Here is a 26,617-nt window from a genome sequence, read left to right on the forward strand (position 1 = left end):
ACGTACATCAAAGTGGATTGGCCGCCTGATACGAGTGTTGCACCATCTACAGCGCTCCAAAGTAACAAGTCTGCTTTCTAAGAGGGTAAGTAATACAGTCAGGAGACAAAAATAATGAGGTAGCGATATGCACATGCGGTAGCACCGCCCACAAAAGGTATAAAGGGGCAGCACATGGGCGGAGCTGTCATTTGCCCTTAGATGATTCGCGTGAAAAGATCTCCGACGTGATTATGACCTCACGACGGGGGTTACCAGACTTTGAACGCGGAATAGTAGTTGGAGCTAGACCCATGGGACAGCTCATTTCAGAAATCGTTAGGGAATTGGAATATTCAGAGATCCACAGCGTCAAAACTGTACCGAGAACAGCAAATTTCGTGCATTACCCCTCATCGCGGACACTTAACGTCCGAGAGCAGAGGGTTTGCGTAGGGTTGTCAGTGCTAACCTAAGTGAGATTTACGACGAACGAAGCCTTTAGGACAATGTGGGGAAATCGGCGTTAATGGGTTGTGGCAGCACACAACTGGCATCAGTCGCTTTACTAGCAGCACGACATGGCCTGCAGCGTCTCTCCTGGGTTCGTGACCTTATCGGTTGGATCCTAGACGACTGGAAAACCGTGACCTGGATCGATGATTCGCGATTCTGAGGGTAAAAGCTGATTGTAAGGTTCGAGTGTGCCGCAGACCCCAAGAAGCCATGGATACTAGACGTCAAAAATTCACTGTAAATGCTGGTGGTGGCTCCATAGGAGTGTGGGGTGTGTTTACAATCGTATCCAGTGACTTTTGTCACCGAAGTATATGTCACTCGTTGAGCTTGTACTGGATGGGACCTGCTCTTTCAGCGTACCGCGCAGCTCATTATCTTGCGAGAGCGGGAGGTAAGCTAGATCTGAATCCAATGCCCGCAGGTGGGGGGGGGGGGGGGGGGGGTGGTAAAAATTGTGTGGTTGTACACCCGCCAGCAAGAGTGTGGTTCTTAGGCGATTTTCAACGCTCGTTTAGGTAAACGCTGGGCTGTTCCCCCAGATTTCGCATCATAGAGTACGATAGACAGGCAGTTACAAATATGGCAAAACATAAGACAAAGTTTACACGATCGACAGACAGATAACGAAAACGACTGCCTTCCCCCAGGTTACCTTGACGACTATGACGGGAAGGACAGAATTTGGCCGCAAACTTAAATGGCAGAGGAAAAAAATGTCGAATCCTAAAAAAGCAGTCCCGTGCTAGACGGGATAAATGCCAGGGAAAAGAAGCACCATCTTATATAAGATGCCCGTCTGCCCTGTGTATTAAGCGCTATGTTTACACGCTGCTTAATTTTAGTACAGTCATAAGACATATCGCACTATGTGTTTAATGTCGGTATTACTAAACAGTGGCTATGACAAATACTCAATGTGACGCGTTGTGGACACCAGAAAAGAATATTTCAAAAGCTAATTTGCGCACACGCATCCATTTCACAGCACCAGTACGTGGTAAAACTATTCACTACGTCTGAGATAGGATTATCTGAGGATCATAAAATATCTTCCCTTCGTAGGTGAATTAAGGTCCTTCAGTATTGAACAGCTAATTTATCTATACCGGACATGACTGCCTCGAGTTACAGGTGTTTCTTTATGTCAAATTACTCTACTGACTCGAACGCTAATAATCGCACCAGCCGTTTCTCGAAAAAACAATATTTACGTCAACAACTAACCGTTGTTGTCGCCTCGGTATTTTCTCAAATATATAATATTACACGGCAAATATTGCAAGTGGAACGTTAATGATAATCCACTGTATAGGTATAAGATTGGGATACCTGTATGCTTCGGGATTGCCACGTCTCTAATAATCAATAATTTCTCAGCAATACATCGGCTGATAAATCTTTTTCTTTTCTTTCAGTCATTGACCATGAGGAAATCTATATCTTTCTTTCATAATTTAAATAACATACGTAGTTACGCGACGCGTGTAGAAAGTCTCTACTTATTTCTGTGGAAAATATTTTCTCACTTTGTTTATTACTGCGGGACTATTAGTTCAGCTTACCACCTCCGGTAGACTATCGATCTCATTTATTTGATCGCTAAATGTAACTCTGTTTAAATTACGCAAAGTTGGACTTTTTGTCCTAATTTGAAGTAATGTTTTATTATCTTTCCTTTTATCTTTGTGCTTCTTTCCTTTGACTCTGTTCGTCGTAAATATGTAAAAGGTTTCAATTTTTAAAAATATTGTGCTTTACGATGAACGCACACGTTAATTTGTTTCTTTCTTTCTCTCTCTCTCTTTTCTTTTAGTAAATTTAGACTGCAAGTACGCAGAAGATTTATTTCTGCCTTTTTCTCTCATCTTAAATATTCCTTGTCATTCCTAATGTACGCTGGTCGTATATCGTCGGAGACAATTAGTCATCAATGTTTGTCTCTAATTAATTGCTACTGGATACGACAAACGTCCAACTGCTCCGAATTTTATCAACCCTCGTCTTTCACGTAATACGTACAATGATTCAAGCTACAAAATCAGAAAACGATAACTTTATTTTTTTTAATACTTTACTGATAATTTACGGGATAACCATATACCTCTTGCAATTAATATGATCGAGTGCCAGCAAAGAGACTAATTTCGCTTTCGGAATCGAATCACATAACAAAAACAAAACAAAAATCCTATATGTCACCGCCACTTTTCATTAACAATTATACAATGAAAATCGAAGCTCTGCCTCTTCAGACGTTGACAACACGCAAACCTGCTTGTGAAATTCAATTTTTTTTGTGGTCGCTCGTCACAGTGTGTTTCCAAAATTAAAAAAATAGCTACACGTCGTCTCTCGATGTTGTTGCAAAGTTTCAGGGGCTAAATCGTTCTACAAACTAGGTTAGATCGCAACTTACAAATACCAGCCGCTTTATGCCGTACTAAATAACAGGGGTTCCTGAATACTATTCGCTAGAGAGTGCCACAAGAACAAGAATCACTACACCTCGAGACTTCACCTCGCTCGGGTATAATAAACGCCCATCAATCATCAAATAAAATATACCTCAGAGTGGGCCTACAATTCGGATAGCTTGTTGTTGTTGTTGTTGTTGTTGTTGTTGTGGTCTTCAGTCCTGAGACTGGTTTGATGCAGCTCTCCATGCTACTCTATCCTGTGCAAGCTTTTTCATCTCCCAGTACCTGCCGCAACCTTCTGAATCTGCTTAGTGTATTCATCTCTTGGTCTCCCTCTACGATTTTTACCCTCCACGCTGCCCTCCAATACTAAATTGGTGATCCCTTGATGCCTCAGAACATGTCCTACCAACCGATCCCTTCTTCTGGTCAAGTTGTGCCACAAACTTCTCTTCTCCCCAATCCTATTCAATACTTCCTCATTAGTTATGTGATCTACCCATCTAATCTTCAGCATTCTTCTGTAGCACCACATTTCGAAAGCTTCTATTCTCTTCTTGTCCAAACTATTTATCGTCCATGTTTCACTTCCATACATGGCTACAGTCCATACGAATACTTTCAGAAATGACTTCCTGACACTTAAATCAATACTGGATGTTAACAAATTTCTCTTCTTCAGAAACGCTTTCCTTGCCATTGCCAGCCTACATTTTACACTCCTGGAAATTGAAATAAGAACACCGTGAATTCATTGTCCCGGGAAGGGGAAACTTTATTGACACATTCCTGGGGTCAGATACATCACATGATCACACTGACAGAACCACAGGCACATAGACACAGGCAACAGAGCATGTACAATGTCGGCACTAGTACAGTGTATATCCACCTTTCGCAGCAATGCAGGCTGCTATTCTCCCATGGAGACGATCGTAGAGATGCTGGATGTAGTCCTGTGGAATGGCTTGCCATGCCATTTCCACCTGGCGCCTCAGTTGGACCAGCGTTCGTGCTGGACGTGCAGACCGCGTGAGACGACGCTTCATCCAGTCCCAAACATGCTCAATGGGGGACAGATCCGGAGATCTTGCTGGCCAGGGTAGTTGACTTACACCTTCTAGAGCACGTTGGGTGGCACGGGATACATGCGGACGTGCATTGTCCTGTTGGAACAGCAAGTTCCCTTGCCGGTCTAGGAATGGTAGAACGATGGGTTCGATGACGGTTTGGATGTACCGTGCACTATTCAGTGTCCCCTCGACGATCACCAGTGGTGTACGGCCAGTGTAGGAGATCGCTCCCCACACCATGATGCCGGGTGTTGGCCCTGTGTGCCTCGGTCGTATGCAGTCCTGATTGTGGCGCTCACCTGCACGGCGCCAAACACGCATACGACCATCATTGGCACCAAGACAGAAGCGACTCTCATCGCTGAAGACGACACGTCTCCATTCGTCCCTCCGTTCACGCCTGTCGCGACACCACTGGAGGCGGGCTGCACGATGTTGGGGCGTGAGCGGAAGACGGCCTTACGGTGCGCGGGACCGTAGCCCAGCTTCATGGAGACGGTTGCGAATGGTCCTCGCCGATACCCCAGGAGCAACAGTGTCCCTAATTTGCTGGGAAGTGGCGGTGCGGTCCCCTACGGCACTGCGTAAGATCCTACGGTCTTGGCGTGCATCCGTGCGTCGCTGCGGTCCGGTCCCAGGTCGACGGGCACGTGCACCTTCCGCCGACCACTGGCGACAACATCGATGTACTGTGGAGACCTCACGCCCCACGTGTTGAGCAATTCGGCGGTACGTCCACCCGGCCTCCCGCATGCCCACTATACGCCCTCGCTCAAAGTCCGTCAACTGCACATACGGTTCACGTCCACGCTGTCGCGGCATGCTACCAGTGTTAAAGACTGCGATGGAGCTCCGTATACCACGGCAAACTGGCTGACACTGACGGCGGCGGTGCACAAATGCTGCGCATCTAGCGCCATTCGACGGCCAACACCGCGGTTCCTGGTGTGTCCGCTGTGCCGTGCGTGTGATCATTGCTTGTACAGCCCTCTCGCAGTGTCCGGAGCAAGAATGGTGGGTCTGACACACCGGTGTCAATGTGTTCTTTTTTCCATTTCCAGGAGTGTATATCCTCTCTGCTTCGACCATCATCAGTTATTTTGCTCCCCAAATAGCAAAACTCCTTTACTACTTTAAGTGCCTCATTTCCTAATCTAATTCCCTCAGCATCACCCGATTTAATTTGACTACATTCCATTATCCTCGTTTTGCTTTTGTTGATGTTCATCTTATATCCTCCTTTCAAGACACTGTCCATTCCATTCAACTGCTCTTCCAAGTCCTTTGCTGTCTCTGACAGAATTACAATGTCATCGGCGAACCTCAAAGTTTTTATTTCTTCTCCATGAATTTTAATACCTACTCCGAATTTTTCTTTTGTTTCCTTTACTGCTTGCTCAATATACAGATTGAACAACATCGGGGAGAGGCTACAACCCTGTCTTACTCCCTTCCCAACCACTGCTTCCCCTTCATGTCCCTCGACTCTTATAACTGCCATCTGGTTTCTGTGCAAATTGTAAATAGCCTTTCGCTCCCTGTATTTTACCCCTGCCACCTTTAGAATTTGAAAGAGAGTATTCCAGTCAACATTGTCAAAAGCTTTCTCTAAGTCTACAAATGATAGAAACGTAGGTTTGCCTTTCCTTAATCTTTCTTCTAAGATAAGTCGTAAGGTCAGTATTGCGTCACGTGTTCCAGTGTTTCTACGGAATCCAAACTGGTCTTCCCTGAGGTTGGCTTCTACTAGTTTTTCCATTCGTCTGTAAAGAATTCGTGTTAGTATTTTGCAGCTGTGACTTATTAAACTGATAGTTCGGTAATTTTCACATCTGTCAACACCTGCTTTCTTTGGGATTGGAATTATTATATTCTTCTTGAAGTCTGAGGGTATTTCGCCTGTTTCATACATCTTGCTCACCAGATGGTAGAGTTTTGTCAGGACTGGCTCTCCCACGGCCGTCAGTAGTTCCAATGGAATATTGTCTACTCCGGGGGCCTTGTTTCGACTCAGGTCTTTCAGTGCTCTGTCAAACTCTTCACGCAGTATCATATCTCCCATTTCATCTTCATCTACATCCTCTTGCATTTCCATAATATTGTCAAGTACATCGCCCTTGTATAGACCCTCTATATACTCCTTCCACCTTTCTGCTTTCCCTTCTTTGCTTAGAATAGCTTACGTACAGGAAACAATCGGAGCCACCGTTCGATAAAATCAAACTCCCATACGTACATTCCATCAAATAAACTTAGTTAGGTATTGCTTAAGATAACTCATTTCTACAATTTCAATTATTAGCATCATCATTTAATTAATGGATCTTCTTAGTGGATGCGAAAGCACTTCTGAACTAACTTTCCTACAGACAGGTTACCGGAACCAAATTTCTTGGAACACACGAAAATTCCAAGCTAGCATTATCACTGGCTGGTTCAAATGGCTCTGATCATTATGGGACTCAACTGCTGAGGTCATTAGTCCCCTAGTTAGAACTAGTGAAACCTAACTAACCTAAGGACATCACAAACATCCATGCCCGAGGCAGGATTCGAACCTGCGACCGTAGCGGTCTTGCGGTTCCAGACTGCAGCGCGTTTAACCGCACGGCCACATCGGCCGGCAGCATTATCACTCAAAACCTGCTAACTGTATTCAATATGCGCATTGAGACTTTCCACACGAAACGACGTATAGTTCACCAATATCTTCATTACAAGACGATATGCCCTGGGTCGTGACAAAAAGCGAACTGCCTATCTCTCCAAGTTAATTGCAACATGAACCATATTTAGAGACAAACATGCGTCAATTTTGCAATGTTATAATAATAAAATCATAGTAGGTGATAGTTTGTCGCAGTTTCATGCAGCGGCCGACCGTGATGCCGGTGTGCGATCTATGGAATCAACTGTATCCGTTGCATTCTCTCTGTTTCACTACATCACTGTTACTCCTCAATACTTCCGTCGTTCTGTCAGTCCATGTTGTCTGATCGGTGGACTGTTCATTACATTTGGTATGTCCTGTATTCTTTGGCGCTTTCACTGAGGACAGCAGTGTCAACAACGAATCTTATCATTGATATTGTTTCAATCTTGCTTTGAAACTGATTGAAGATAACAAATGCGCTCATTTTTTTTATTTTTCGTTCTCCCAAAAAAATTGAAACAGGAAGTAGGTGCTGAACATTAAACTAGATCTCAACGGAATATAAAACTATACCAGATTTTGCATCAGTTACTTGTTTTATTTAATTGTAACATAATGGCCTAATACAGGTGTGCGAATGAATTCTTGCCAGATTTTAGAAATTATGCTATAGTGCTGGGAGACATGCCGAGCATCAAACTGGGTCATCTGGATAATCGTGGGGTTATTTCGGTTCTGTTTTAATTGAAATATTTTTAGAATGACGTAGTTTTGAGGTCGGTAGAGACAAAGTGTTAACTTTTGTCAAAGTAAGTAAAGTCTTATTAAGTATCTGTTCCGTAGGCTTTTGAAAGCGATTCACTGTTTTAATTCTTCCTCTTTTTCATTTTTTCTCCTTTTTTGCGCAATTTTTTCGCTATTTGATATAAAATTAATTTTGTTCGCCCTTTGCCGCCACTAAAATTGTGCCGCCCTCGGCGGCAGTCTAGCCTTGCTTGCCTAGTGGGAGAAACGGCCCTGACTGATCCTTAAACTCTACGTCTCAATTTGTCAGCATAAGCTGAAGAGGCTGTAAAACATTGTGACACCGACATGTTTCGTCTATCGTGTGACGGTCTGGCTACATCGTCCATCTTTAATTCTAGTACTCAGAAGTTCACGCGGAATCGGCATGTTGGAATAAAAAATTATAAGCACAGCTCAGAAGGAGCAATCACTGTCCGAAACAGGGGGCCGGACGGTTGAAGAGGGGAGGGGGGGGGGGGAATGTGTGGAGGGTGTTTTTGTATTGATGGGAGTTGCAAACGGTCACAGACAGATTAGTATAAGTTACACAGCGACGATGCAGCTGAACGATAAACAATCAGTGGACTGAATAGCCGGTCAGTAGCAGCGGGCAGCCGACGGCCGGGCATGGAAGGGCAGCCACCAAAGAATCCCTGCGCAGTATGTGTTAAATGAAACTCTTGTTCTGTAACAATATACACAGACAGAAAAAATCGCAACACTACAAAATAATTAACGTACAGTAATGAAATCTTGGGAATCTATTTGTTTAAGTAACATATTTAAGTGATTAACATTGTCTGTATAAGTTATGGCAAAATACAGTGGCTTGCGTGCATTTTAAATGTTGTTGCAAATGATTTACTATTATGGTTCTTACTTTTTTGAGAAACGAGAGTGAGAGTTTATGTTGAACTTTAGTTTTTGGATGACCGGAGTTATTTCTGGATGGAGAATAGGTGGTGCACATTCATAAAAAACAATTCGTTTAACTGACGCAAGTGAGTTATTCTGAGGAAGCGGTGATTTTACACCAGACTTGGAACATTCAACTTCGCCCTCTATTCTCTGGGTGGTCAGATGTAGTAAAGCAGTGCTGAAACACTACCGCGAGGTAGTCTATATTTACGAGAAAAGTTGGAGTGGTCCCAGATTCGTGTGGAGCTCTTAGGCTGTGGACACGAACTGACGCGCCTAGGTTCCTTACGGGCCGATGGGTTAATAAAACAACTTGTCCGAATAAAGATAGTGCGCGGAGGAAAAGGACGCCGCCACAGTTGTTCAATGGAGGGCGTCGATGTTGTGGTAGTGAACACCAAAATAGGCATGGAGATGAACTTATCGTAAGTTGCAGGCAAATATGGAAACAAGAAAAGTAACTGCGAACAAACCGTGGGTAACAGGAGAAATACGAAAGAAGGAAATATAAAAATTCTTAGGAAAGACAGGAATACAATAACATAAGTCACTTAGCAATGTAATAAACAGGAAGTGAAGGGAAGCCAAGGCGAAATGGCTGCAGCTAAAGTGAAGAAATCGAATGTAGCACAGACTCAGCATACAAAACAGTCAAAACAAACTTCGGTGAAATAAATCCAAGCAATTGCGAAAATAGCACGTGCAAATTAGTCTTATAACTACCCCACAATTAGCTCAACAGCTCATACATCCAACTTACTGACAAGAATAACATAAATAAGAATGGTAGTAGAGATTGAGGATCTCTTAGTTGACGATCAGTTTGGCTTTAGGAAAAGTAAAAGTGCCAGAGAGGCAGTCCTGACATCGCACTTCGTAATGGAAGCCAGACTTAAAATCGAGACGCCTGCGTAGGATTTGTCGACCCAGAAAAAGCACTTGACAACGTAAAACGATGCAAGATGTTTGAAATTATCAGAAAAATATGTGTTAGGTATAGGGAAAGACGGGTATTATACATTATGTACAAGAACCAAGAGGGAACCGTAAGAACGGAAGACCAAGAACGAAGTGCTCGGATTAAAAATGGTGTAAGACTGGGAGATGCAGTCTTTCACCGCTAGTGTTCAGTCTGTCCATCTAAGAGGCAATGATAGTGATAAAAGATAGATTCAGGAGTGGTATGTTTTAAATCGATTGAGGACAAAGCATGAAAACAGAGAATTGTCCCCAGAAAATGAGGACATCTGGTCACCTTAGTTTAATGATTAAAGGTATAATAGGAGTTTTGCATTGTTACGCCGTTGGATGTCGGGGTGGGGGGGGGGGGGGGAGGGGATATCGGGAAGATCGACGGTAGGAAAAAAAAGAAAAGCGGGCGTCATTTTTCAGTTCTCGCCTAGAGCGACAAAACACATAGCAACGGTCCTGGAATTAGTGAACGGATTGGATGCGCGGGAAGTTGTGTGTCGCTCAGTTCAACGCATGCGACTGGACAGACAGGCTTACTAGAAACAGCACTTCGCCCCGGCTGACAATCACATTGGCGTACGCTCAGCGAGGTGGAGTGGAACAAGCCAGTTCCAGCCAGCTGTCGCTCCGCTCCAGTGCCTGTGCGGGCGGCGTTCAGTCGGGCTAAGTCGCTAGTAATCTTGCGTGGCCTCGTGTCAGCTGCACAATTTTCGCGAGCGGTACACGAGCCCTCATTGCGGGGAAGAGCGCCCTGCGCGGCGGTCGTGAATCGTGCCCGGGCGATCGCGTTACGCAAGCGCCGGGGGCAGCTTTGTTTCAATTTATTTCGGCCGGCGGCTACAAATTCAGCGCCGAAGCGAATAATATGTAAATGCGCGCATCAGTCAGGGCCGCGCCGCGCCACGGGGCGCCATATGCGTTCTGTCTTTCCCCCCTCTGCCCCTCTCACCCTCTCCCACCTCTACCCCTCTCCCTCCCCCCCCACCCCACCGACCCCTCTCCATCCGCCAGCCCACAGCCCCTCATATCAACTCGCAGCTGTCACCCGCGGCAAGCCTCAGATTCAGACAGCTCCCGGGGCCTGACGTGCGTTTTATATAACCTGCAGCGGCAGCTCGCCGATCTGCGAACCTGGCCCACATACGAAGCGAGGTTCGATTTACAAGAAAATTTCTATACAGCGGTTTTATACGTTTCCGGGTATTGGTTGGAAGTTTAAAAATGGGTCTGCTGTGCAGTCATCAGCCCGAAGAGTCAGTTCAAATGGCTCCAAGCACTATGGGACTGAAGCGCCTAGAACCGCTCGGCTACACCGGCCGGCCTGCTCGACTCGCCGAAACAGAATGACAAAGTTATTTCAGTCGAACTATAAAGCTGGCGTTTTGCCTAAAGCACCATCTCAGTCTATGCGAAAAGTCAGTCAGACGAGATTCCTAAACAGTGGCATAATTGTATTCCTGACCACAGACAGCTTCAGGCTATCGGCGGCATGGCTGTCTGCACCCAGAGCATCGAGGACGCCATCGGGTGAAGCAAATGTAAACGCCAACAAGTGTGTGTGTGTGTGTGTGTGTGTGTGTGTGTGTGTGGAACGTATGGGTCCTCAACGGTGAGGTTATCAACGCGTACACTCATTAAAACAAGCGAATGTGGAGATAATTACTAAAACTGTTGCACATTCATGCACTCGAAATGACCACTCAGTCACTCTATCTCTCATGCGCTAAAACAACTTAAAATGAGGAAAAGTAGCTATACATGAAACTGATATATAAGTAAAACGACGAAGGAGCTAAAAGAAAAGCGCAAGGAAATGTTACTGGCTGACAACTCAAAAAAAACAGCTTGTGTGAGCCAATCACCCTGTCAACACATTAAAACTGCATCCCTCAAATCTTGGGAAAAGCATTGGACAATTCACAAAACTTTAAAAGTCGAACCGCATTCTTTTGAAAGTTACTTAAAATACAGGACAGATCCGGTGGCAAATCCGTTGCGGCCCGCTGGTCCAACAAAATGTGCCGCACAATGATCTGTACGGCACAAGCACTACAAATTGGAGGGTCCTCTCGCCGGAGCAAGAAGCCATACGTCATTGGTCTGTGGCCTATGCGAAGACGAGTAAGAAGGACCTCGTCCCGTCAACGCGGCTGGAAGGAGGTGCGCCAAGGGCGTGTTGTGGGCTTTAAGCACAAACAAGATGCCCCTCACACTTCGCCTTCCAGCCACTAATACATTGATGAACGCTACTATAAATCATTGCAGCGTCATGCAGTAACTAATCATCGACAATAAACGCGGGTAGCACCATCGTTACATTAGCACAAGCCTGACGCTGTGAAGCCAGTTCTTGGATGAATGCTTCAGCAAGAAGTTTGCAGCATGGTATCACAAGTTCCTTTAAGAATGACATGGCACCAATGCTCAAGAACTTTTATTCAGAATACAGATACCTGAAGAACATTCTAATTTTGGCCGGTAGAGTTTTGGTTCACCCTGTATATCTACACCCACCAAAAATGTTTTGCATCACCTCGGTTCCGAGAGTTCCGCAACCTGTACAGAAAATTGGAATAGAAATCAACATAAATAATCATTTACTCCCTTTTTATTTGCTCATGGAAACCATACATTGCACATTGTACCACCATACAGCGAGACCTTCAGAGGTGGTAGTCCAGATTGCTGTACACACCGGTACCCCTAATTCCCAGTAGCACGTCCTCTTGCACTGATGCATGCCTGTATTCGTCGTGGCATACTATCCACAAGTTCATCAAGGCACTGTTGGTCCAGATTGTTCCACTCCTCAACGGCGATTCGGCGTAGATCCCACAGAGTGGTTGGTGGATCACGTCGTCCATAAACAGCCCTTTTCCATCTATCCCAGGCATGTTCGATAGGGTCCATGTCAGGAGAACATGCTGGCCACTCTTGTCGAGCGATGTCGTTCTCCTGAAGGAATTCATTCACAAGATGTGCACGATGGCGGTGCGAATTGTCGTCATGAAGACGAATGCCTCGCCAATATGCTGCCGATATGGTTGCACTGAGCGGTCTATTCGCCATGTTGTTGGGCCCATCTGTACCGAGCTGCATGGTGTCGTGGTTGCAAAGATAGACCTCGCCATGGACGTCGGGAGTGAAGTTGCGCATTATGCAACCTATTGCGTACAGTTTGAGTCGTAACACGACGTCCTGTGGCTGCACGAAAAGCATTATTCAACATGGTGGCGTTGCTGTCAGGGTTCCCCCGAGCAATAATCCGTAGGCAGCGGTCATCCATTGCAGTAGAAGCCCTTGGGCGGCCTGGGCGAGGCATATCATCGACACTTCCTGTCTCTCTGTATCTCTTCCATGTCCGAACAACATCGCTTTGGTTCACTCCGAGACACCTGGCCGCGAGGTTTGAGGCGTCACGTCTCGGACTGCGCGGACCATCCCGCCGGAGATTCGAGTCCTCCTTCGGGCATGTGTGTGTGTGCTGTTCTTAGCATAAGTTAGTTTAAGTAGTGTGTACGTCTAGGGACCGATGACCTAAGCAGTTAGGTCCCTTAGGAATTCACACACATTTGAACGTTCGAGACACCTGGACACTTCCCTTGTTGAGAGCTCTTCGTGGCACAAAGTAACAATGAGGACGCTATCGAACCGCGGTATTGATGTCTAGGCATGGTTGAACTACAGACAACACGAGCCGTGTACCTCCTTCCTGGTGGAATGACTGGAAGTGATCGGCTGTTGGAACCCCTCCGTGTAATAGGCGCTGCTCAAGCGTTGTTATTTACATGTTTGAGCGTGTTTAGTGACATCTTTGAACAGTCAAAGGGACTGTGTCTGTGGTACAATATCCTCAGTAAACCTCCATCTTCAGGTGTTCTGGGAACCGTGATGATGCAAAACTTTTTTTGGATTTATGTACATCTACACAAATTGTCTGCAAATGACTGTGAAATGTATGGTGAAGGGTTCTTAGCATGGTATCACATGTTAGGGTTTCTCCCCCCGCTCAAGGCGCGTACTGAACGCAGGAAGAACGAATGTTTAAATATCTCTCTGTACGAGCTGTGATTAATCTTTTCTTCACCTTTCCTACGGCATATCTTTCAATGAAATCGTTGTCATCTACATTCATACATCTTACATGACGTCTTGAAAGTGACGGATCAACGCAGTCAGGTAAATGCGGTATTTCTCGATTTGCGAAAAGGGTGTGACTCAGTACCACACATGCGCTTTATTATCAGAAGCACGATCGTACGGGTTATCAAACAAAATTTATGACTAGATTGAAGATTTGTTGGTAGGGAGAAGGCGGCATAATATCTTTGATGGAGAGCTATCGACAGATGTACAAAAAAACCCTGGCACATAGATACGACTCTGACAGGTGACACGTACGTAAGCATGGATCCTTGCTGTCCATGCTGTGTATTAACCACTTTGCAGACTTTATAAATCTTAACCTCGGACTTTTCGCTGATGAGAAGTTACCTGTAATGAAACACAGTCTGAAAAATGCTGTGCGAATATTCAGTCGGATCTTGGTAATTGGTGCAAAGATCGGCAACTTGCTTTAAATGTTGCAAAAGATGAAATTGTGCACTTCTCAAAATGAAACAACCGTAGCAGCCTATGGATAAAATATCAGCAAGTCGCAACTGCAATCAGTCAACTTATACAAATACAACGGTGTGATTCTCTGTAGGGAAGTGAAATGGGACGAACACACAGGATCAGTCCAGATAAAACAGGTGGCAGACTTTGGATCAGTGTAGGATACAAGAGAAACGCAGCCAGTCATTCGTGCGACCCATCCTGTAATATGGCTGAAATGTATGAGACGTGTACAAAACAAGACTATCAGTGGAAACAGCTTGTACAGGGAAGGGTAGCACGAATGGCGACAAGGTTTACTGACCCGTGGGATATCACAGAGATGCTCAAGAAGCTGAACTGGCAGACACTCGAAGTATAGGTTGCACATGTTCGCAGGAAGTGATCTGTCATTTTTTAATATGAAATCTTCTACAGCCAAGATCGCCTGGTATTTTTATTTTATTTCACAATGACCACTTTCGACAGAATGTTGTTGTCATCATAGGATCTACAACCAAAAATAAAGCCATTAGAAAGAGAGTTTGTCACTTTGTGCAAAGCCACATCTCGGTGATAAGATGTATGTAAACTACACGTGTCACCAATAGAGTGAGAGCACATTTCACTCGTAGGAAACTACACCATGTTGGTTTGTCTAACACATAAAAAAGAGCTTTAAAATATCCAAGGCCCGAACTGTGTGCTAAGCAGTGGAGGTACAAAAAACAGAAAGCGCAGTCGTACCCCAAGCACGCCACAGGAAGAACAAAGCAGGCACGCGGCCTACGGCAGAGCGAGCTGTTACATTAACGGCCAACAGGTGGCCCATGTGTGCTCATACCACTAAACGTCTTACAGGAATACGGTGGAGAATCACTAGTTAGTATCCTTACACAAACTACACAGGAGAAACATTACACCATGGGATCCAAAATATAACATATAACGCATGGAGTATTTGACATCAATGTAGGTACTAACTTCAGGCAATACTGTGAGTTGAGCTGTGCAGATCACGGTATGCTGTACTAGCATACGACGTGTGTTCCGCCTATTCACCCTAGAGCTGTCCGCCCCGGTAGCTAAACGGATGTCTTACGACGTCCGGCCCGAGCAGATGCAAAAAAAAAAAGAAAAAAAAGAGAGATTTAAAATAAAATCAACGCAATAGAAAGTCAATCCTAAGGGCCCGGGATCGATTCCCGGCTGGATCGGAGATTTTCTCCGCTCAGGGCTGGGTGTTGTGTTGTCATAATAATGATCATTTCATCCCCATCGACGTGCAAGTCGCCGAAGTGGCGTCAAATCGAAAGACCTGCACCCGACGAACGGTCTCCCGAAGGGAGGCCCTAGTCACACGACATTTATTTTTTTACCCTAGAGCTGGTGCCGTTTGCCTTAAATTAGTATCTGGATGGATGTATAATACTCCATGCATCATATGGTATATTTTGTATCCCAATTAATGATTCCCCATTCTATTTCTGTAAGAATGTCAAGGAGGAGGAGGAGATTAGTGTTTAACGTCCCGTCGACAACGAGGTCATTAGAGACGGAGCGAAAGCTCGGGTGAGGGAAGGTAATCGGACGTGCCCTTTCAAAGGAACCATCCCGGCATTTGCCGGAAGCGATTTAGGGAAATCACGGAAAACCTAAATCAGGATGGCCGAGACGGGATTGAACCGTCGTCCTCCCGAATGCGAGTCCAGTGAATGTCAAGGACTGATATGTACACACATACGTCACCTGTTGGTCGTTCATGTAACGGCTCGCCCTGCCATAGGCTGCGTACCTGCTCATTTCTTCCTGTGATGTGAATGAACTATGACTGCATTTTCCATTTGTTTACCTCCACTCCTAGGCACACAGCTGGTGCAATGGATATTTTGTGTGTTCTTCTTTATGTGTGTGACAAATCAACGTGGTGTCGTTTCCTATGAGCGGAAAGTGCTCTCAGTGTATTGGGACACGTACATCTCATAACTCAGATACTAGCTTATAAACAACCTTCAACGTGCCTATGACCGTGTATGGCAATCCAGTCTCCTCTTCAAGCTCCAAACCTTTGCCCTTCCTATTAACTAAGTCTGTCTGATCGCCTCCTTTCTCTCCCACCGTCCTTCCTATGTCACCATCCATAACGCAGATTCCTACAACTTCTACCCCTCCGCCGGTGTGCCCCCAAGGCTCCGTCCTCTCCTCTACCTTCTTTACACGGCGGGCATGCCGCCGCCTTCACCCCCCTTACACCTTCTCCAGTACGCCGATGACACCGCCTTTCTTGTCCTCGCTCCCACCCTGCAACGCTCCTAGCACCTTCTCCAATTCCTTCTTGACCGGTTCACCACTTGGTGTAACCAGTGTCTGCTCAAGGTCAATCTTTCCAAGACCCAGGCGATCATTGTAGGCAAAACCACCCCTTCCTTCCGTCTCCTCGATTTCTGTCTCACTATCTTCGGCTGTCCTATCAACCTCACTCCCACCCTCAAGTACCTTGGCGTAACCCTTGACCTTCACCTCTCCTGGACCCCCATCTCCAGATGATCCAAGCCAAGGCACGCTCCCGACTTCTCCTCCTCAAGCTCCTTTCTGGCTGTACATGAGGTCTGGACCTCTACACCATACTCCACACCTATAAATCTCTCATCTGCCCTATCATCTGTTATGCCCATACCACCTGGATCGGTGCCCCTCGTACCTTCTACAAATCCTGGAGCACCATGTGCTCCACCTCGCCTATTGCATCCGCCTCCCCTCCCCCATGCAGATCCTCTACAACTTAATTCTGTTCCCACACCTCCTCCTTTTCCTTGAACGGATACGGATCCTGTACACCTCCCACAAACTTGATCCCCCTCACCTGCTTGTCTCTCCCACTCTTTCCCACCCCCATCCGCTGTTGCGCCTGTATTCCCACATCCCACCTGGTCTCCATGTCTCCACACTGCATACCCTTGCCCAAGGTGGCTTCTGCCAACTCCCCCTCCCTGATGATGCCCTCATCTCCTCCATCTACCCCTCCAACTTTGATCCTCCACTTCCTCCCCCTGTAGTTTTCCTCCAGGGCACCCTCTTTCCTTCTCTCCCTCCTTGCTTCCTCCTCCCTCCCCTACCCCCTCCCCTGGCTTCCATGCACCCCCTACCCTCCCCCTCCCTTCTTCTCTCCCACTGGCATCAACCCCCTCCCCCTCTCCCTCCTATCCTCACCTCTTCCCTCTCGCAGGCCACCTGTTTTTTTGAGTGAACTGTGCGTCTTTGTGCGCCGGAGATCGTCGCCGAAGTGCTCGTGTTTGTCGTTCCGTCGAAGCATCAGTGTCTCTCCGTCCGAGCTCCTCTGTTTCACGTGTGACATTCTGTATTCTCCGTTGTGTGCAGTGTTGAACTTTCATTTTTTTTTTATCTGAGCAGTACGTCGGTGAACGACTACGCTTCTTTTTACTATGTTTGTCTCCCGTTTTTGTCCTCCATGTATGTTTGCTTTTCTGTATACCTGTTATACTGTGTGTCTTTCCTGTGGCTGAAGAGCGGCGTAAGTAGGCCGCTGCCGGCCTACCTTGTTTGCAAGGTATCAAAATGACAATAAAGGAAAAAAATAAACAGCAATAAATTCGCTTTATAATGGCTTTATTTTTGGTACACTGTAGATCCGATGATGACAGCAAGATTCTGTGGACACCGGTCATTGTGGAATAAAATAAAAATAGCAAGCGATCTGAACTGGCAGAAGAATTCCTTTTCACCTTCTTACAAAGATTCACGAACCAGCTTTAAATGGCGATTCTAGAAATACGCTATACCTTCCTATACACCGCTGATGTAGGGCTCATGAGGACGAGATTAGAATAATTACAGCGCGGCGGAGGCATTTAAACAGTCATCCTTCACGCGCTGCATACATGAATGGAACAGAAAGAGGCCCAAATTACTGGCACAATGGGAAGTGCCCTTCGCCATGCACTTCACAGGCTGCGCAGAGTATAGATGTAGATGTATATTTTGTACCAAAGGCGCGGAACCCAAACTATTATATTATTTTCCTCATCTGTTTGTCACATTTGCTGCCAGTGTTGAAATTTTCAGGTGGTTTGTGCAAAGGGGATAGAGGGTCCACATCACACTGTTGTTTTGAAATGCAGGGGTCGAACCTCCTGGAATTAGAGCGGCAGGGCAGCCGCTGGTACCGCAGAAATTGACGAATTCCGCGATGCACTTGGCGCGCGTAATTATTTTTCCGTCCCGTATCCCCCCTTTCTGCCCACGCAGCGGGCGCGTGCGCACAGCAGATAAAACGCGTTAGCAATTACCAATCCGTCTTTATTATGGCCGGCGGTGATTATTAGGTGCAATTAGTTGCGGGCCGGGCGCCGGTTATGGCATGTAAATGAGTTTGGCCACGTGCGGGGGCGTCCGCCCCGTGAAATACGGATCGGCGCCATCTGCAGTTTGTCGCCTGCCAGCGGTCGCTCTTCGCAGACCACCGTGTCGAATAGCCTCTCCCCCCAATGCCGTGCCGCTAGCGAATCCGCAGTGTTAACTTCTAATGCGTAGGTATTCTCGTGTGAAATCAGCCGCGTATCAGTTGACAGTGACAGAAACAAAGAGAGAGGTTTCACACATCATTTTACACTTAGAAAGTTGCTTAATACACTACCGGACATTAAAATTGCTACACCAAGACGAAATGCAGATGATAAACGGGTATTCATTGGACAAATATATTATACTACCCAAACAGAGCTTGGATGGCGTGTACAGGTACAGCTGCCCATGCAGCTTCAACACGATACCACAGTTCATCGAGAGTAGTGACTGGCGTATTGTGACGAGCCAGTTGCTCGGCCACCATTGACCAGACGTTTTCAATTGGTGAGAGATCTGGAGAATGTGCTGGCCAGGGCAGCAGTCGAATATTTTCTGTATCCAGAAAGGCCCGTACAGGATCTGCAACGTGCGGTCGTGTATTATCCTGCTGAAATGTAGGGTTTCGCAGGGATCGAATGAAGGGTAGAGCCACGGGTCGTAACACATCTGAAATGTAACGCCCACTGTTCAAAGTGTCGTCAATACGAACAAGAGGTGACCGAGACGTGTAACCAGTGGCATCCATTACCATCATGCCGGGTGATACGCCAATATGGCGATGACGAATACACGCTTCCAATGTGCGTTCACCGCGATGTCGCCAAACACGGATGCGACTATCACGATGCCGTAAAGAGAACCTGGATTCATCCGAAAAATGATGTTTTGCCATTCGTGCACCCAGGTTCGTCGTTGGGTGCACCATCGCAGGCGCTCCTGTATGTGATGCAGCGTCAAGGGTAACCGCAGCCATGGTCTCCGAGCTGATGGTCAATGCTGCTGCAAACGTCGTCGAACTGTTCGCGCAATGGTTGTTGTGTTGCAAACGTCCCCATCTGTTGACTCAGGGATCGAGACGTGGCTGCACGATCCGTAACAGCCATGCGGATAAGATGGCTGTCATCTCGACTGCTAGTGATACGAGGCCGTTGGGATCCAGCACGGCGTTCCGTATTACCCTCCTTAACCCTTCGATTCCATATTGTGCTAAAAGTCATTGGATCTCGACCAACGCGAGCAGCAATGTCGCTACACGATAAACCGCAATCGCGATAGGCTACAATCCGGCCTTTATCAGAGTCGGAAACGTGATGGTACGCATATATCCTCCTTACACGAGGCATCACAACAACGTTTCACCAGGCAACGCCGGTCAACTGTTGTTTGTGTATGAGGAATCGGTTGGAAACTTTCCTTTTGTCAGCACGTTGTAGGTGTCGCCACCGGCGCCAACCTTGTGTGCTCATTCACATATCACAGCATCTTCTTCCTGTCAGTTAAATTACGCGTCTGTAGCACGTCATCTTCGTGGTGTAGCAATTTTAATGGCCAGTAGTGTATGTATACACCAGACAAACACCGTGATCATCCCCAGGCGACACCACGGTAATACCCTTGATAATAGCCTCACTTCAGCGCGGAATAGACTCGACATATTTCTTCAGGTTTGCAGTGTCCAGCTAAAGCCACGCATTGATGATTACACTGAGGTGACAAAAGTCGTTGATATCTCCTAATATCGTGTAGGATCTTATTTTTCCTGCGTGGTGCGTCAACTCGACATGGCATGGACTCAACAAGTCGTTGAAAGTCCCTTGTACAAATATTGAACCGTGGTGCCTCTGTAGCTGTCCATAACTGCGGAAGTGTTGCCGGTGCAGGATTTTGTGCACGAATTGATCTTTTGATGGTATTCATGTCGGGTGGTCTGTGGCCAGACCATTCGTTCAAATTGTCCACATCCTTGCTGTGAACATGAAGTCCATGAGTGACGACTGCAAATGGCCTCCATGTTTAAATGTTCATTTGGACGAGAGGGCCCAGTCCAGTCCATGTAAACACAGCCCACACCCTTAGGGAGCCACCACCAGCTTGCGCCTTGTTTACAACTCGGGTCCATGGCTTCGTCAGGTCTGCGCCACACCCGAACCCTCCGATCAGTTCTTACCAACTGAAATTGGGACTCATTTGACCAGCCCGTGGTTATCCAGTCGTCTAGGGTCCCACCGGTATGGTCACGAGCCCAGGAGAGGCGCTGCAGGCGATTTCGTGCTGCTAGCAAAGGCACTCGCGTCGGTAGTCTGCTGCCATTGCCCATTAACGCCAAATTTCGCCGCACTGTGCTAACGGATAAGCTTGTCGTACATCCAACATTGATTCTGCTGTTATTTCACTCGGCGTTGCGTGTCTGCTAATACTGACAACCCTACGCAAACGCCGCTCTTCTCAGTCATTTAGATCAAGTCCGCCGGCCACTGCGTTGTTCGTGGTGAGAGGTAATGCCTGAAATTTAATATTCTCTACGCAATCTTGACGCTGTGGCTCTTGGAATATTGAATTCACAAACGATTTCCGAAATCGAATGACCCATTTGTCCAGCTCCAACCACCATTCTGCGTTCGAAGTCTCTCAGTTTCCGTCGTGCGGCCTTAATCACATCGGAAACCTTTTCACGTGAATCACCTGAGTACAAGTGACAGCTCCGCCACTGTACTGCCCTTTTACGCCTCGAGTAGGCGACATTACCACCATTTGAATATGTACATATGCCTATCCCATGACTTTTTTCATCTCAACGTACGTCCCGAAGAGCTACCAAACAGTGAACTTGTTGCATGCTACGTTTCATCTGCTGTACCTGAAATACTCAGACAGTTTCTGTGGGATTTAGATCAGGTGATTTAGCTGGTTAGTTGTAGTGCGAGTGTTCGTAAAACCAAGAGCGTCTAAGTGCAGCTCTGTGAACACCGTTGTTGTCATGTTGGAAGAGAGGAGTATCCACAGCACACTCTTCATGAAGATGTAGAAGATAGGTCAACACTTGGTCACCGAAATTGTTGAAATATATATCCTGGTTGATGTTCACGTTACTCTGGCTGAGTGGACCCCAGTCGTGGTACCGATAACACCCCTAAAACATCGCGGAACCATCTCTGGCCTGCAGTACACCCACCAATAATCTTAAGAGCTATGAGCACTGGTTCAGTAGATCTGACGTGTTTCACAGTAGTGAATATGAACAAGTGCTCAAAGTTCGGAAGGTGTGCATTTTAGAGCCCACTTTTACAGACATTTTTTTCTTGTTTTCGTCCATACTAACACCTCTGAAAGGTTATCAGTGGAGTTTTGCTTCACCCTATTAGTCCTATGGGATATGACTTTTGAATCACCCTGTATAATCGACTTCCTTGTATCACTATCAATATCCATAATTTCCATATCTTCCATTCCACTGCAGTTATACCCCAAGGCCCCATTCTCTCTCCACTCCTACATGTCATTTACTCATTTACGCTGTTGATATGGCAAAGCAGCCCCCTATGATATTCTGTTGTCACCATTTTGCTAAATTTGAATCCTACCAACCAAAAATGCCAACTATCCCTCCAACACCATCTCAACTAGTTCCATCCTGTTGTAAAAAGGGCTCCAATAGTCAAATCCTTTCAAAACCCAGTCAGTAATTATAGAACAGGATACCTTCAGCTGCCACATCCATGATCTTTACATAACCATTTACGACTATTCTGTTCGGTTAACTAACACACGCTAACGGTCCAACAGAAAACTCACAACAGACTGAAATTACTAATCATGGGGATTGCATCCCTCCACTAACCTCTGAAACGTTGATCTGCCGTATCGTCCTCTACACCAGCACTGCATGTATATCCCTCCCTCGAAATCTTGAAATATCACTCTTTTTGCCTTGCTGCCACGTCCGTTAAGTTTCCTCCACATGTATGCTTTACTACCTCATCACCATTTGTGAACACCTCCCAACAACACTAGTGTTTTTCCTACATGATTCAACTCCATCTTAGATGTATTGAACTCTGCCCCGATATTTATCCATCCTGCCAATTCTTATTTTCCTGTCCCTGTATCCTAAATCATATAAAAGCTTCCCACCGTCCTCTCCATCTTTTTGTACTCATTTCTTTTTCATACCATTGGCTGACCCACAATCAAGTCCCATCCCCAGTTTCTGTCTCCTACAATCCATCCGTCTACCTATTTCTGTCACCACATTATAACCCATCTGATCACTTTGTTTATACTCCCATCTTACTACACTTCCTAATTTATAACCTTCTGTGTCCTACAAAACACCTCTTCATTTATATCACCACATAATACTACTGATCTCTTTGTTTATACTCCCACCCTACCACACTACATAATTTCTAACCTTCTCTCTCCCAACTCTTAATCTTTTGCATTATAGGCCCTTCGACTCTTTTCAGTATCTTATTACTTTCTGCGCTATGCTTTTTAATGTATTGTTATTGTAGTATTACTTCTTTAAGTTTAAAAATAACTTAAACTAACAACAAGTGTTTTTATGTATCACCAATGAATAATTAATAATTCTAAAAATCGATGTAAATGTTTGACCTTTTTAATCGCATTATATTGTACATGTTTTGCAGGAAGGAGGCGTCGTGAGGGAGACCATCAAGGTATTGGAAGGTAAGTGAATGAGTTGCCGTATTGGTATGTGTGGATTCGCAATAGGCATTCCAGTTGTTTCAGGTGTAGTGTTGGATAATTTTTGGGTGGCTGTTGAGATGAGACGTATGGGGATGAGGTACTGTGTAAGGGATGGTGAATATGTCAGGTAGATTGTTATTTCCAGTTGGATCCAAGACTTCTTCTGTATACTATGTCTGAGGTTGTATTACTTACAGAAACGTTGTGCTGTTGGGTGGAAACTATGTCACCGTGGATGGAGTCAGTGCACTCCTGCCATTACTGGAGAACTGTGGCCAATAATATAACTAGCAAAGGTACAATCTATGTAGGTGAAGACGTTGTACGGGATGACATGTTTGAATATGTGCGATGCCACAGGTAATCGTTAAGGTTTTGAACAAGAGGGTGAGGGTGTGGGTGAAGTACTTGCTTGGGTTATGGCCAAAGAGAGATTTTCTTCTGGTGGACAATTGCAGCAGCCTCTCAGACCACGGAAAGGACATTATCTGTGTGATGTTAAAAACAAGAGGAAGTTTGAATGATATGACAGGGTTGGTTTCATTTCGGATGCGATATGAAATTAGTTGTGCTACAGGGTATGCGTACACAGGGAATAATTTGCTGCGAGTGTACAGAGATTGTGGAATCTTGCCGTGATGAGGGGTAGGAGTAGTTTGTGAGGGAGGGGACCAGAAAGACTAGTGTGAAGAGACAGTTAAAATCTAAATGTACTGGGCTTTCAGAGTATGTGCTATGGGAAGCATGTGTATGGAGCTAGTGGGACGAATGAGATTACCGATGGGTCAGATAAATACAGTTAGTTCCAGTTTGACAAGTAGGGCATCCGCTTAAATTTGACGGAATAGGTGGGAAGGAAGTCGTTGGAGTTGTTTGATTGAGGAGGTTATGGGACCAAACGTCGAGGTCGTTAGTCCCGCGGTTCAAAAGTTACTTGCATAAGATAGAGGGCCCGCTAAAAGTTGGCCGATCCAGTCGGAGGGGACAGACTATAAATCGAGGAAGTTATAACACGCACAGTAGAAGGCATAAAAGGGTAGACCAAATCTAAAAACTGGAAAAACAGAGGGTTATAAAAGGGCAGTCTTTGCACAGGGGAATGGTCATGGGCCCCAAAACTAGAAAACACGAAGAGAAGCCCCAATCACAACCACCCTGTCCCTGCCCCAGGAGTAAAGCAAAACTTCATAACTGAAAATGAAAACCACTCTCACGTAGAAACCGAAGACCAGTTCAACCATCGGTGAATCTTCTGCTAATATTAAAGACGAAGAATCTGAAAGGCTATACTTAGTATGAAGGGCCAAAGGAAGGGGACGTTCCAACACTGTTGAATACCGCCAGTCTGGCGTCACAGGCACGGTGGAAGGGATGGCTTGTTACGCAAGAGAAAACAGTGGGTGAGCCTAGTATGACCGATGCGCAGACGGCATAAGACAGTGGACCCCTTCTGAAGGGAGCGGAAGAGAGCGCCAAACAGCAGTAGTCTCCTTGATTGTGCGGGCTTATTACTGAGAGCAGTAGCGCACCAGATGTCATTGCACTTTTGGGCAAAGAGAGATTTGATGTGTAGCCGCATATCTGCACCTGGTATCATGAAAGGGAATGGGGATAAGTGTCTGCCTCTGTAGCCAAACGGACCGCCAGTTCATTTCCTGGATTGGAGGTGTTGCAGTTGGAATTGAAATTTGAACCCAATTAGGTGGCATCTCATTGAAAAATGTGCATTTGAAATACAGTTGTGCTAACTAGAATAATACTGATATTGAAGTCAGTGGGTACTAGTAACCACACATTCGCAGCTATCATGAAAACGAACCTTTGGTTATTGGAACGCTTTCACTTCTGTTGTATACTTTCATCCGTGTTAATTTTTGGTATTAAGTATGATGCACCCTTTACATTCTAATCTCTGTTTTCCTTAAATTTTTTGCACTCTTACGGTTCCCTGTAGTACCATGAAAGTTATTCCCTGGTGTCTTAACGCATGTCCTATCGTGCTCTCCTCTTTTCAACTAAGTGCTTTCCACGTATTCCTTTTCCTGGCCAAGGTTCTGTGGAGAACCTCCTAATTTATGATTCTCTTGCATACAGTGTAGTACTCCAAGCACGTAAACTCATAAATGTGTTTCTCAAGTTGAGGCCTATGTTTGATACTAGCAGGCGTCTTTTGGCGATGAATTATCTCTCTGCCTGTGCTAGTTTGCTTCTTACGTCCTATTTGCTTCATCCGCCATGCTTTTATTTTGCTTTCAAGACAGCACAGTTTCTTCACTACATCTGCTACTTGGTTCGAAGCTTTGATGTTAAGTACATTGCTACCCTAGTTCCTGCCACTCCTCATCACTTTCGTCTTTCTTCGGTTTACTCTCAATCCATAGTGCGTCCACACTAGGTTGTTCATTCCATTCAATGGGTCCTGTATTTCTTGCTCAGCTTCATGGAGGGCAGCAATGTCATCAGTGAATCTTATCAGTGATATCTTCTGCCATATGAAATAATTGTGTATATTAAATCAAATAGCAGGGTAGCTTGGATCTTTCTATATCTGTGTCGTTCTGTTCAGGGTTTTTTTTGTAGCTCTTATGATGCCTATGTTGAATCGCAACTGACACTGAAATGAATGAAAGCTTTCGAGATATATATATTTATTGTATGACGTGAATGACAAAATGGCAATAAGTACAAAATGAATAGTTAAAGATATCAGGTATAGAAAACAAGAATAAATGAGTATTACTGGAACATATTAGACGAAAACCATTTTAAACTGATATCTAGGCGGCGAGTTTAGTTCAGAGCTGCGGAAATACCTCGTAAAAAGTCACTGTTTCCTCTTGATACGCTCGAAGTCCATACTCCAACAAAATATTGTTGACACTTTATCGAGGCGCGCTACAGCTGGTTGTAGTAGTAGTAGTTGTTGTTGTTGTTGTGGTCTTCAGTCCAGAGACTGGTTCGATGCAGCTCTCCATGCTACTCTATCCTGTGCAAGCTTCTTCATCTCCCAGTGCCGCCGGCCGGGGCGACCGAGCGGTTCTAGGCGCTACAGTCTGGAACCGCGCAACCGCTACGGTCGCAGGTTCGAATCCTGCCTCGGGCATGGATGTGTGTGATGTCCTTAGGTTAGTTAGGTTTAAGTAGTTCTAAGTTCTGGGGGACTGATGACCTCAGAAGTTAAGTCCCATAGTGCTCAGAGCCATCTCCTAGTACCTACTGCAACCTACGTCCTTCTGAACCTGTTTAGTGTATTCATCTCTTGGTCTCCCTCTACGATTTTTACCCTCCACGCTGCCCTCCAATACTAAATTGGTGATCCCTTGATTCCTCAGAATATGCCCTACCAACCGATACCTTCTTTTAGTCAAGTCGTGCCACAAATTTCTCTTCTCTCCAATTCTATTCAATACCTCCTCATTAGTTATGTGATCTACCCATCTAATTTTCAGCATTCTTCTGTAGCACCACATTTTGAAAGCTTCTATTCTCTTCTTTTCTAAACTAGTTATCGTCCATGTTTCACTTCCATACATGGCTACTCCCCATACAAATACTTTCAGAAACGGCTTCCTGACACTTAAATCTATACTCGATGTTAAAAATTTCTCTTGTCAGAAACGCTTTCC

General features: G+C 45.6%; 1 long non-coding RNA gene across 1 annotated transcript in view; it reads left to right on the top strand.

The window, feature by feature from the left end:
* Positions 1–22,972, top strand: part of LOC124805289 — a 341,331-nt gene extending 318,359 nt beyond the window's left edge. The window contains exon 3 of the long non-coding RNA XR_007017431.1: positions 22,931–22,972. This is a non-coding gene — a long non-coding RNA (uncharacterized LOC124805289). The remainder of the gene's footprint in view (positions 1–22,930) is intronic.
* Positions 22,973–26,617: the final 3,645 nt, after the last annotated feature.

The sequence above is a fragment of the Schistocerca piceifrons genome, chromosome 7, assembly GCF_021461385.2.
Source record: "Schistocerca piceifrons isolate TAMUIC-IGC-003096 chromosome 7, iqSchPice1.1, whole genome shotgun sequence".
Taxonomy (NCBI): Eukaryota; Metazoa; Arthropoda; class Insecta; order Orthoptera; family Acrididae; genus Schistocerca; species Schistocerca piceifrons.